The sequence below is a fragment of the Monodon monoceros genome, unplaced genomic scaffold (genome assembly GCF_005190385.1).
Source record: "Monodon monoceros isolate NGI ecotype Baffin Bay Population unplaced genomic scaffold, NGI_Narwhal_1 Super_Scaffold_22, whole genome shotgun sequence".
NCBI classification, from domain to species: Eukaryota; Metazoa; Chordata; class Mammalia; order Artiodactyla; family Monodontidae; genus Monodon; species Monodon monoceros.
Genome location: NW_021703779.1, coordinates 16,044,457 through 16,055,276, shown reverse-complemented (window position 1 = coordinate 16,055,276; position 10,820 = coordinate 16,044,457). Strand labels below are relative to the sequence as shown.

The window sequence follows — 10,820 nt, the reverse complement described above, 5'->3', positions numbered from 1 at the left end:
GGGTGGGTGGGGGTGCGGGGGAGGGTAGAGTGGGGGAGAACTGTTTGACGTTGTTTAGTTCTTTTCATCTTAACCACTATTCATTTCCCAAGGTGAAAATACAAGGAAAGAACAACAGATGGCCCTTGGAGCCAACCCAACCTTGGTCTCCAAGCACCCTCCAAGTGCTAGCCCAGCCTCCCCAAGTTGTTCTTATTCATTCTTGATTTTCTTTCAAAGTGCATCTCTATTGAACGTCCACACCTTGGCTCAGCCACCTTGACCTTGATTCTGCTCCGCCTCTGGCATTCTAGATGTGACTTGTGTGGTTTCCCATGCTAGAAGCTCAGCTTTTCCTACAGATGCTGACTTTTGTGAGAAATCTGTACTCCAGCTTGGCCCCAAGAAACCCAAATCCAGAACCCATAGTCATTTAACTGGCACCGTACCCCAGCCCCCAGAGTGGGAGGTGAGCAGGTCTAATTCTTCCCCCTTGGACTGTGAGACACAAGCATGGAGGACAGATGCGTCTTCAGGCTTACTCTGTGGCATTCTCTTTGGCATTCATTGAAACAGAGGTTCTACAGCCTGATGTCTGTGGACTAAAGATAACGAAGGGGCATAGAGCCGGGTAGAGGAGTCCCTGGCAGACCGCTCTAGAGAGGCCCCTTCCACCACTACTCTTCCAGTAGAACACTGTAGCATTTGCTCCTGTGTGGGGTCTTAAATGAATAAAGGGAGTTCTGTAAGATGGAGCGGGTGATTATTCCTGGGTCCATGAAAGGGTAAGAAAAAGGAGGAAACGATACTGACCACCAGAATGTATCTGAGGGTGTGTGTTCTATCAGACAGGATTGTAATCAGAAGGCAGCTAGGCCTAGTGCCAGGTTTTCCAAAGTGTGTTTGTGGAAGAGGAGTTCTATGTGGTTTATGATTCTAGAAATAAGACCCCCCCACAAAAAAAGAAAAGTCCCACCATCAAATAAGTTCAGGAGAAGTAGGATTAAACAGGTTCCTTTACTGCAGAACTCTTCAGAGCTTTCTGGATGTTAATATGCATCTCTAATATGAATCTAGCTGCCTAATACTGGCCCAATGGACACTGGGGTTTAGAAGTCAGACGAACCAGAGTTCAAATTCTTCTCAGCTAGTCATTAATTCCTCTGCACCTCAGTTTTCTCATAAGAAAATAGGGATAATAACACCTACCTTACAGACTTGTATCAAAGGCTAATGAGAAGATCAATGGTGGAAAAAACCGACTGGAACAAAGAGCAATTCTTCTTAGCTGATGAGTTAGGAGGAGCCATGCACGTGTGGTACCCACCGTGGTTGACGTGTTGAAACAAAACGTGTTTGCTCACATCTCTTCCCTCAGAATGCACTGTCCGGGACCTCCCAGAGGTTAAATCCCACAGGTGTCTGTCTACTGGTTCTGGGATAATTATAGACTCACAGAGAAAAGGACTCTTTTCCCCTGAGACCGCTAAGATCTGAGAAAACGCTTTACCAGTAATAATAATAACAGCTAAAGTCACTACTATTTATTAAGGGACTATTAACCCAGCACAGTGGGTACTTTATATTTCTATTATTCCAGTTAATCTTCACAGCAACTTTCAAGGGGAAAGTTGCTCACTCCCGTATTAGAGATGCAGAAACTAAGACTAAGAAATTAAATATCAGACTCCATGGCACAGCCGAACAGTGGCAGAACTAAAGACCCATTCTGTTTCATGCTTAAAGAACAGAACTGTCTGTCCACCAAAAAGTTAGCTGTGCCTTGGTTTCAGGATCCAATTTGATCAATCTACAGAAGCACTAAATCACTAAAGAGAATTCTTGAACATTGCAAGGAATTCTGTTTCCATTTCTTACAGATAGATGGAAATCCTGTGGTCCTGTGCGCCAACAAGAGGGCAAGGGAGCTAAAGGAAGATTTCTGAACATGAAGTTGTATAGTGGGCAATGACCCATGAGGGGCCTGGAAGGGTTTCTCAAAGTATCCCCTCCCTCATTTTCTAGCTCTCACCCAAGTGACCACAGAGCTTTCCCAAGTATCGAGTTCATCTGAAATAGGCTACAACCCTTCAGAATGCAAAGTCACCTGTATACCTTTTTAAGCTGATGACAACTGATTTGTAATCAGCATATTTGAGAAAAATCATTCTGAGAAATTGCAAAGCAATAAAATAAACTTCAAGTAGAACACATTTCCTGTTCCATTGCTACACAATGTATGTTTATAATGCAGACTTCTGCTTGCGCAAAATACCTAAGAACAAACAAACATATTACCTGTTTCTTCTGCTTGGCCGATGCAGAGGTTTATCCTCACCCCAGGTGTTTCAAGAAAAACAAAATCAGAAAAAAAACTTCTCTGTGAAGGATGCAGAGATCTGAAAGAAAAGAGGTACAATTCCAGCTCTCTCTGGAGCATCCCCCTACACATACTTACACACACACACACACACACACACACACACACACACACACACACACACGCTCCATACATCTCACATTTCTGCAGCTCTCTGCAGGGAGAGCTCTTGTTTAAACAAATCAAAAAACAAATACAGGGACTTCCCTGATGGCGCAGTGGTTCAGAGTCCGCCTGCCAATGCAGGGGACACGGGTTCGAGCCCTGGTCCTGGAAGATCCCACATGCCGCGGAGCAACTAAGCCTGTGCTCCACAACTACTGAGCCTGCGCTCTAGAGCCCGCAAGCCACAACTACTGAGCCCGTGTGCCACAACTACTGAGCCCGCCTGCCACAACTACTGAAGCCTGTGCGCCTAGAGCCCGTGCTCTGCAATAAGAGAAGCCACCGCGATGAGAAGCCCGCAGACTGCAACAAAGAGTAGTCCCTGCTCGCCACAACTAGAGAAAGCCCGCGGGCAGCAACAAAGACCCAATGCAGCCAACAATAAACAAATAAATAAATTAAAACTAAAACAAAAACAAATACACATGCATACACACAAAGAAATAACTCGAACAGACTTTGCCTTTCAGCCTGGAAGGTGAACCCAGAGCCGTAGATCCAGGAGAGGCTGGGCTGGCCCGTGAGCCGCAGCTGTCTGCCCCAACCCTGCCCTGTTCCCAGTGAAGAGATAAAGGGATGCACTCAAGTAATGCGCTGTGGTCACATGACTGCTTCCAAGGGGACCAGGCCACTGTTTGCATAAACAATCTGATCAGTACAAAATACAAAATAAATTTTGGTAAATAAGGGCAGAAAAGCACTTAGTAGCTGACTCTTTAGGTCAACTGAGGATCATTTTTAGGAAACATTATAGTAACCTGGGCACGATTAAGAAAAGGAAGTGGGGGCTTCCCTGGTGGCGCAGTGGTTGAGAGTCCGCCTGCTGATGCAGGGGACATGGGTTCGTGCCCCGGTCCGGGAAGATCCCACATGCCACGGAGCGGCTGGGCCCGTGAGCCATGGCCGCTGAGCCTGCGCGTCCAGAGCCTGTGCTCCGAAACGGGAGAGGCCACAACAGTGAGAGGCCCGCGTACTGCAAAAAAAAAAAAAAAAGGAAGTGGGAACACTAAACATTGCTCCTTAGGATTTGAAAAGGCATGGGTTGAAGACAGTAATCTTTGGGTGCCATACTGCAAATTCATTTCTATGACATTTTTATTCTTCCAGTTATTCAATTAGCTGCTTGTTGAAGAACGTGAAATGGAGTCCCCCTAACACTGAGTCCCTCTGTGGAGTTTATGATTAAACTCTCTATCCCAAACTTTATTCCCTTTCTTGCCCTGCACCTGTTCCCCTCAAGTTGAGGAGTACCAAAGAAAAGGGAGGAATGAAACTGAGCAGGACCCTGCAGGGGCCCTCCCAGGTACAAAAGCCCCTCCATGTCCCCTGTTTCTTGTTTGTAGAGAAAGGCTTTAGTCTCCTAGGCTTCTCTGAGTTCCAAAGAGCAGACGCAAGCAGTTAATGATAAGGACAACAGTCACAAGACTCCTAGCTCCTCCTGAAGGGATACAGATAATCTGATGCATATCTCTGAGTTGTTTGGCAGAAACTAAGACCCCTTACCCAGTGGAGGATGGTGACTCCCTGCTGACCACAGGTATGTAGACACCACACTGGTTAGAAGCAGAAGGTTGAGATTCCTGAAACACCACCCTGCTACCTCACCACCAACCAATCAGAGGAAGCTCCACAAGCTGATCATGCATCCTATGACCCTCTCCCCTAACACTGTCTTTAAAAACCCTTGCCTGAAAGCCATCAGGGAGTCCAGGTCTTTTGAACATAAGCTGCCCGTTCTCCTTGCGTGGCACCCTGCAATAAACCCTTACTTTGCTACAAACACCCGCTGTCAGAGTTTGGCTTTCTGCGCCACGGGCACACGAGCCCTTGCTCGGTAAAAAATATATCTTTATATATATATGAGAGGGAGATTCACCTCCCATCACCAGCAAAACGGAAAAGGAAAGTTGACCTGTGATTTTGCTGAGTTTGAGAAGGAAGACGAGGAAGACATGACTGAAAAACTGAAGTGCCAGTGTCAGTACTGGATGTCACCAGCCTCAGTTCTGCTGTCCTTTGAGGCTATCCAGAGGTGAGTGGTCTTGTTCCTAGAGTCTCATGCTGACTGCAGCTGCACCAACAGCAATATTCCTCCCAAACTCTTCCTAACTGGTTACACAGCGTATGTATTTTTCAGCTTACTGACCTTAGGCATCGTGAGCTAGGATTTAAAGGTCTCCAGCCATAATCATTTCATAACCCCACCCAAGCTGGTCTTTAGTCAATTCCTTTCTGCAATTGAGAACCACAGGAGATCCAATAAAGTGGTTACCTAGCTTACTATTTAATGTAATGGAGTCACTTTAAAAATAACTGGAAAGGCAGTTCTGGGCTTCTGTACTCCTATTAGCATATTAAATATTGTCAGAGGGCCTCATTATGAGGTAATACAAATGTACAGGTTTCCATGGCAGGGACTCCAAGATTAGAACCTGATGTGAGGCTGCCATACACACTGTAAATGAGAATATAATTACCCAGGCTCCCCAAAAATAGTGGACGTCACTATATAGCTGGGTTTCCAGCCAAAGGCCTATTCAATCCACGTGATTAAATGATAGCTATGTCTAGATACAGTTGTTCAAATGTCACCTCCTCTGCGTGAAGCCTTTCCTGAATCGCCAAAGGGGACTTAGTCATTCTGTCTTCTGGCTCTCAAAGCCATGTGTGTGTCCAATTATAGAACTTTCCAAAGTGTGCTGTAATTTGTCCTTTTACATGTGAAATCCTGAAGGAAAAGGATCCATTTCATTCCTCTTGGCATCTCCAGCTCCAAATGCATAAGAGGTACTGAAGGGGAGCAGGTTTTGCCACCCAAAATATGCCACTTTGGCATGAGAATTATTTTGAGCTAAAGGCAATCAAAAATCCAACAGATTCAGGAAAAGTTCTTTACCTCCCCCTCAACTGCCTAAATTTACATTGGAAAAGGGCCCTGTACCAGGAAAAGAACTATTACCAGAGATACCTTTTTACCTAACAAACTTATCTGCATTACAGGGCAACCTCTATTTTCCAAACCTCTCCTCTGCCTTCCTGCGAATGGCTTTCCTTTTCTTTGTATCCCCAGTCCCCCACCCTTTTCCTTAGCTCAGGACATTATATAAGCTCCAATTATCTGGCTACCTTTTGAGTCTTCATATCTTTATGGGATTCCCATGTGTTCATAATTAATTTGTTTTTCTCCTGTTAATCTGTCTTATATCAATTTAACCATTAGACTAGCCAAAGAACCTAGAAGGGAAGAAGGGAAAATTTTTCTGCCCCTACAGTACTCACTAAATATTTGTTTAATCACGGAAAGAACTCATGATTTAGGTGGTTATTTTAACAGCCAGTCTCTGGACCATGAATTGGATTGGCTGTGACCTTTATGTGATTTGGCTAAAATTTAGAATTTGCTTAAAATGAAGAACTTCACCATATTTTTCCACTGTATGAAGAACACTAAAATGTTACTTTGAGCACCACAAAGAGTCCTGTAGCCAGCTTCCAATTGTTAAATGAACCAGCATTGATGTATGGGAACAAATCACAATAATGATAATAACATTTATTGAGCACTTACCATATTCTAGTCACTTGTTAATTTTAAAGGTGTTAATCTTATTTAATTCACACACCATCCTATGAGGTATATACTATTATTATCCCTAATTACGCATTAGGAACTATAGCCCAAAGTCAAACAGCAAGCAAGTGGCAGAGTTGGGATTTGAACTCGGGCACTTTGACTCTAGAACCTCTACTTATGATCGTTACACTATACTGCTTCAGTCAGCCCCTTGTGTGTCTGCAAAATGAAGCTTCCAGCCTCTTTGCAGATGTTCTCTGACTTTCCTCCAGCTAGGCAGGGCTATGTTCTCCCAGCCTGGAAAAAGAAAAAATGATGGGCAAAATACCATTAACTCACTCAATAACAGATTTATACCCCCAACAGGCAAGTTGGGTCAATTTATCTGTCAATGGGCACATCATCGTATGAAAACAGCCAATAGGAAAGGTGAGAGTTCAATTTCCCCCTTGGAAAAGGCCATAGAAATATCAAATCATCCTGAACTAAGATGCACTGGGCTCTTCTACTCAATTCAACACATTTTTATTGAGCTCCCTCTATGTGGCAGGCACTGTGCTGAGAAGTAAGGACATAAATGGTGAACAAAATGGATATGATTAGGTGAGGTAAACACATAGGTAAATAAGAAATCAAAATAAAATTACAAATAAAAAGTAACTCCCCTATTGGAATATAAGCTCCTGGAATCTAAAACAGTGCCAGGCGCATAATTGATATTTATTACATGAATAAATGAAAGCAATATGGTATGACAAAGTCTCTAATAGGACAGGTACGAGGCACAGAGAAAGAGCCCTACCCCAGAAAGTGCGATGAAGCAAGGCTTTCTAGAAGAAGTGATGCACTGAGACCTGATGATTTCACAGCCAGAAGTTAGGAGTTAACCAGAAGAAAAGAGAGTGTTCTTGTAGATATGTACTTAACAAGGATGTGAAATGGGAGAGGTGAAACAAAAATCAGAATGAAGTGAGTCCCTAATTATAATGCTGCAATTAGACTTATAAGCAGATAGAGAAAACTGTCCATCTGCTGTGATTGAAAAATGGTGGCCTCTCCACCTCTGCAGGCTGGACTTACTCTTTCTTGGCTGTCTTGGTGGTCTCTCCTTCCTTTCTCACTTCCCCACTCCCCTACTGGGTTTGCCTTCACCTTCCAAATAAACTTGGTCTCAAATGCTTGTCTCAGGGTCAGCTTCTGAGGGAACCCAAACCAGGATGCTCAGTTAGTCTATGGTAGTAGCAAGCTATAGAGGAACAGAGAAGACTGGTTTCCTCACAAGGAAGAAATTGGGCATTGCAGGCAAACCTCTACTATTTCACAAGCTTCCTGAAGCTGGCCACAGTTCCAACTTCTACCAAGGAAAAGTCATTCTAATAGGCAGCTCCTATAATTGGTCATGACACACCCTGGGGAATATACTAGAATCTAGGCAAAGCAGCTGGACTTGGGAATAGACTGAGAAAAGAAATGACGTGTGCAGATCTATTTGGTGCTGAGTACTTCAGGTGTCTGCCCACTCATGGCCCTGATACCTTAATACCTGATAGCGCCAAAGTGGGGAGCTCAGATGGGGCTGGCCTCCCAGCTCTGACAACCCTCAGCTAGCCCTCTGGTGCTGGGGCTGTTACCAAACTCAGGTTCAGCTGCCTCCTTGAAAGCCAATACTCGAGAGATGAGTGTTGGTTGGAAAGGAAAGGCTGCTTTATTCAGGAGGCCGGCAACCTGGGGAGAAGGTGGACTAGTGTCCAAAAACCAACTCTGAAGATTCTGTTCAACCATGAAAGGTTTTAAAGGGAGAATCATTTGGGGAGGGTGGTCAGAGTCTTCCTTATCTTCCAATGTGTTCAGACTTTATTCTGATTGGTTGGTGGTGAGGTAACAGGGCAGAGTTCCTGGGAGCTTGTGCTCAGCCTGAAGTTAGTTACCATCCTCCACCTGGGTGGGGGCCTTAGTTCCCTGCAGAAGAACTCAAAGGTATTGTTAGTGTATTACTCGAGGAGGAACCACGACCCTGGCTGCACTGTTGTTTCTTGACTGCTCCTTCCCTGTTTCTGCATTCCCTCCCTTCCCTGATTAGCAACTGTTTGAATCTGCCCTTTGGAACTCCAGGAAGGTCAAGGAGGCTGAATGAAGCCTATTTCGTACAAACAAGAAACAGGGGGCCCAGCTTTCTAGCACCTAGCAGTCTCCAAACTGAGGTATCTGCCCCACAGAAAATACACAGGTATGTTGGACAATAGAAAGCAAAATATTAGAACTCATATTTTCTTATTCTTTCTGAATTTTCTATTTTCCTTTATGTTTGGTAATGTAAACAAAATATGAGTTCAGTAGTATTCATTGTAAATAAATAAATATAACTGTATCAGAAGTCCATTCTCAAAAAGCTTTCACTGCGACAGGTTCATGATCAAAAACATTTGAAGAACCTTGATTTAAAGAGCCTGCTTCCTAGGGCTTCCCTGGTGGTGCAGTGGTTGAGAGTCCGCCTGCCGATGCAGGGGACACGGGTTCGTGTCCCAGTCCAGGAAGATCCCACATGCCGCGGAGCGGCTGAGCCCGTGAGCCATGGCCGCTGAGCCTGAGCGTCCGGAGCCTGTGCTCCGCAACAGGAGAGGCCACAATAGTGAGAGGCCTGCGTACCGCAAAAAAAAAAAGAGCCTGCTTCCTTTTGAAGAGAGGGAAGGAATACTAAGTAGTTTTACATTTTCATAAAGAGAAAGGATCAAGCATATTTCCAGGGATGAGTTCTGGGTACTGAAAAACCACAGTAAGTAGGAGAAAAGCGAGGCCATATTTGGCAAGTCATTAGAAAGTTATTAAAATAAATCAAAGGTGGGTTATAAGTCACTATCAGGTGAAAGAAATTCATAAAGGCCAGGGCTGGGCAGATCTGTCTATTGGGGTCACCTGGTCAGCAGCCACAATGACAAACTGAAATAGCTGTCCTGTGTTGAAGTTTATAAATTCATCATTGAAAGGCTCCATCTTGGGTACAAAAGTTGAGCTTTCCATGGTTGTGACTTAATAAATACAAGATTAGTAGATACCAGAATTTAAATTTTGACCACTGATAATCTAACCCTAGCTATGTCCTAGATGGCTTGAGTTTAAAACAAAGCAAAACAAAACAAAACAAAAAACTCCTTACATTAACCTTGAATGTTCATAAATCAAATGAAAAATCTTCAGAGAGAGTAAGAGGGAATAAGGACACTCTACTCACTCTACCCTGTCTCTCCCATGGAATGAAGCTATAAAACCTGGACAGAGGGCTTCCCTGGTGGCGCAGTGGTTAAGAATCCTCCTGCCAATGCAGGGGACACGGGTTCGAACCCTGGTCCGGGAAGATCCCACATGCCACGGAGCAACTAAGCCGCTGCACCACAACTACTGAGCCTGCGCTCTAGAGCCCGTGAGCCGCAACTACTGAAGCCCGTGTGCCTGCAACAAGAGAAGCCACAGCAATGAGAAGCCCGCGCACCGCAACGAAGAGTAGCCCCCGCTCACCGCAACTAGAGAAAGCCCGCGCACAGCAATGAAAACCCAACACAGCCAAAAATAAATTAATTAAATAAATAAATTTATTTTTTAAAAAACCCAAAACCTGGACAGAATCCATGGACCAGCTATTTGAAGACTGGCAAATTCCAAGATGGCTCCTAATGATCCCTGCCTCCTGGTTTTCATGCCTTTGTGTAATCTACTCCCTTTCAGTATAAGGCTTGACCTAGTGACTGCCTTCTAATCAACAGAATATGGCAAATGTGTTGGCCTGTCACTTCCGTGACTTATGAAAGACTGTGCCTTTCTGCCTTGCTAGCAGACTCTCTCTATTGCCTTCACAACTAGTGCGCTTTTGATGAAGTAAGCTGCCGTGGTGGAGAGGCCCACATGACACAGGACTGAGGGAAGTCTCTGGCCAAAAGCCAGCAAGGAACTGAGGCCCTCAGTCAGACCTCAAGGAACTGAATCTTGCCAACAACCACGTGAGCTTGGAAGCAGATCCTTCCCCAATTAAGCCTTAAGATGACTGCAGCCCAGCCAACACCTTGATTGTAGCAGCTTGTGAGAAATCCTGAAGTAGAGGGCCCATGTAAGCTTTGTCCAGATTCATGACCCACAGAAGCTGTGAGATCACAAATGAGCGTTTTAAGCCTCTAAGTTTTTTGTAATTTGTTATACAGCAATAAATAAGTAACACAAGGACTCTAGAAAGTAAATAGCAGAAGGCACACTGAGGAAGATCAGAATTTGAAGTACCACCACGCTGGTGGTGAGTTGACCATTTTTTCCCCTCCAATTCCCCCAGACAGGATTCAAGGAAGCAGAAATTAAAATCAAAAGCGCAGTGAGAGTGCTTGCTTCGGCAGCACATATACTAAAACTGGAACGATACAGAGAAGATTAGCATGGCCCCTGCACAAGGATGACATGCAAATTCGTGAAGTGTTCCATATTTTTCAATGTTCATTGCATCTCTATTTACAATAGCCAGGACATGGAAGCAACCTAAGTGTCCATCAACAGATGAATGGATAAAGCAGATGTGGCACATATATACAATGGAATATTACTCAGCCATAAAAAGAAACAAAATTGAGTTATTTGTAGTGAGGTGGATGGACCTAGAGTCTGTCATACAGAGTGAAGTACGTCAGAAAGAGAAAAACAAATACCGTATGCTAACACATATATATGGAATTTAAGAAAAAAAAA

General features: G+C 44.3%; 1 non-coding gene across 1 annotated transcript; it reads left to right on the top strand.

Moving 5' to 3' along the window:
* The first annotated feature begins 10,458 nt into the window (after positions 1–10,458).
* On the top strand, positions 10,459–10,565 carry LOC114906673. Its single transcript, XR_003796489.1, has one exon. It is a non-coding gene; the product is annotated as a U6 spliceosomal RNA (small nuclear RNA).
* The last annotated feature ends 255 nt before the right edge of the window (positions 10,566–10,820 follow it).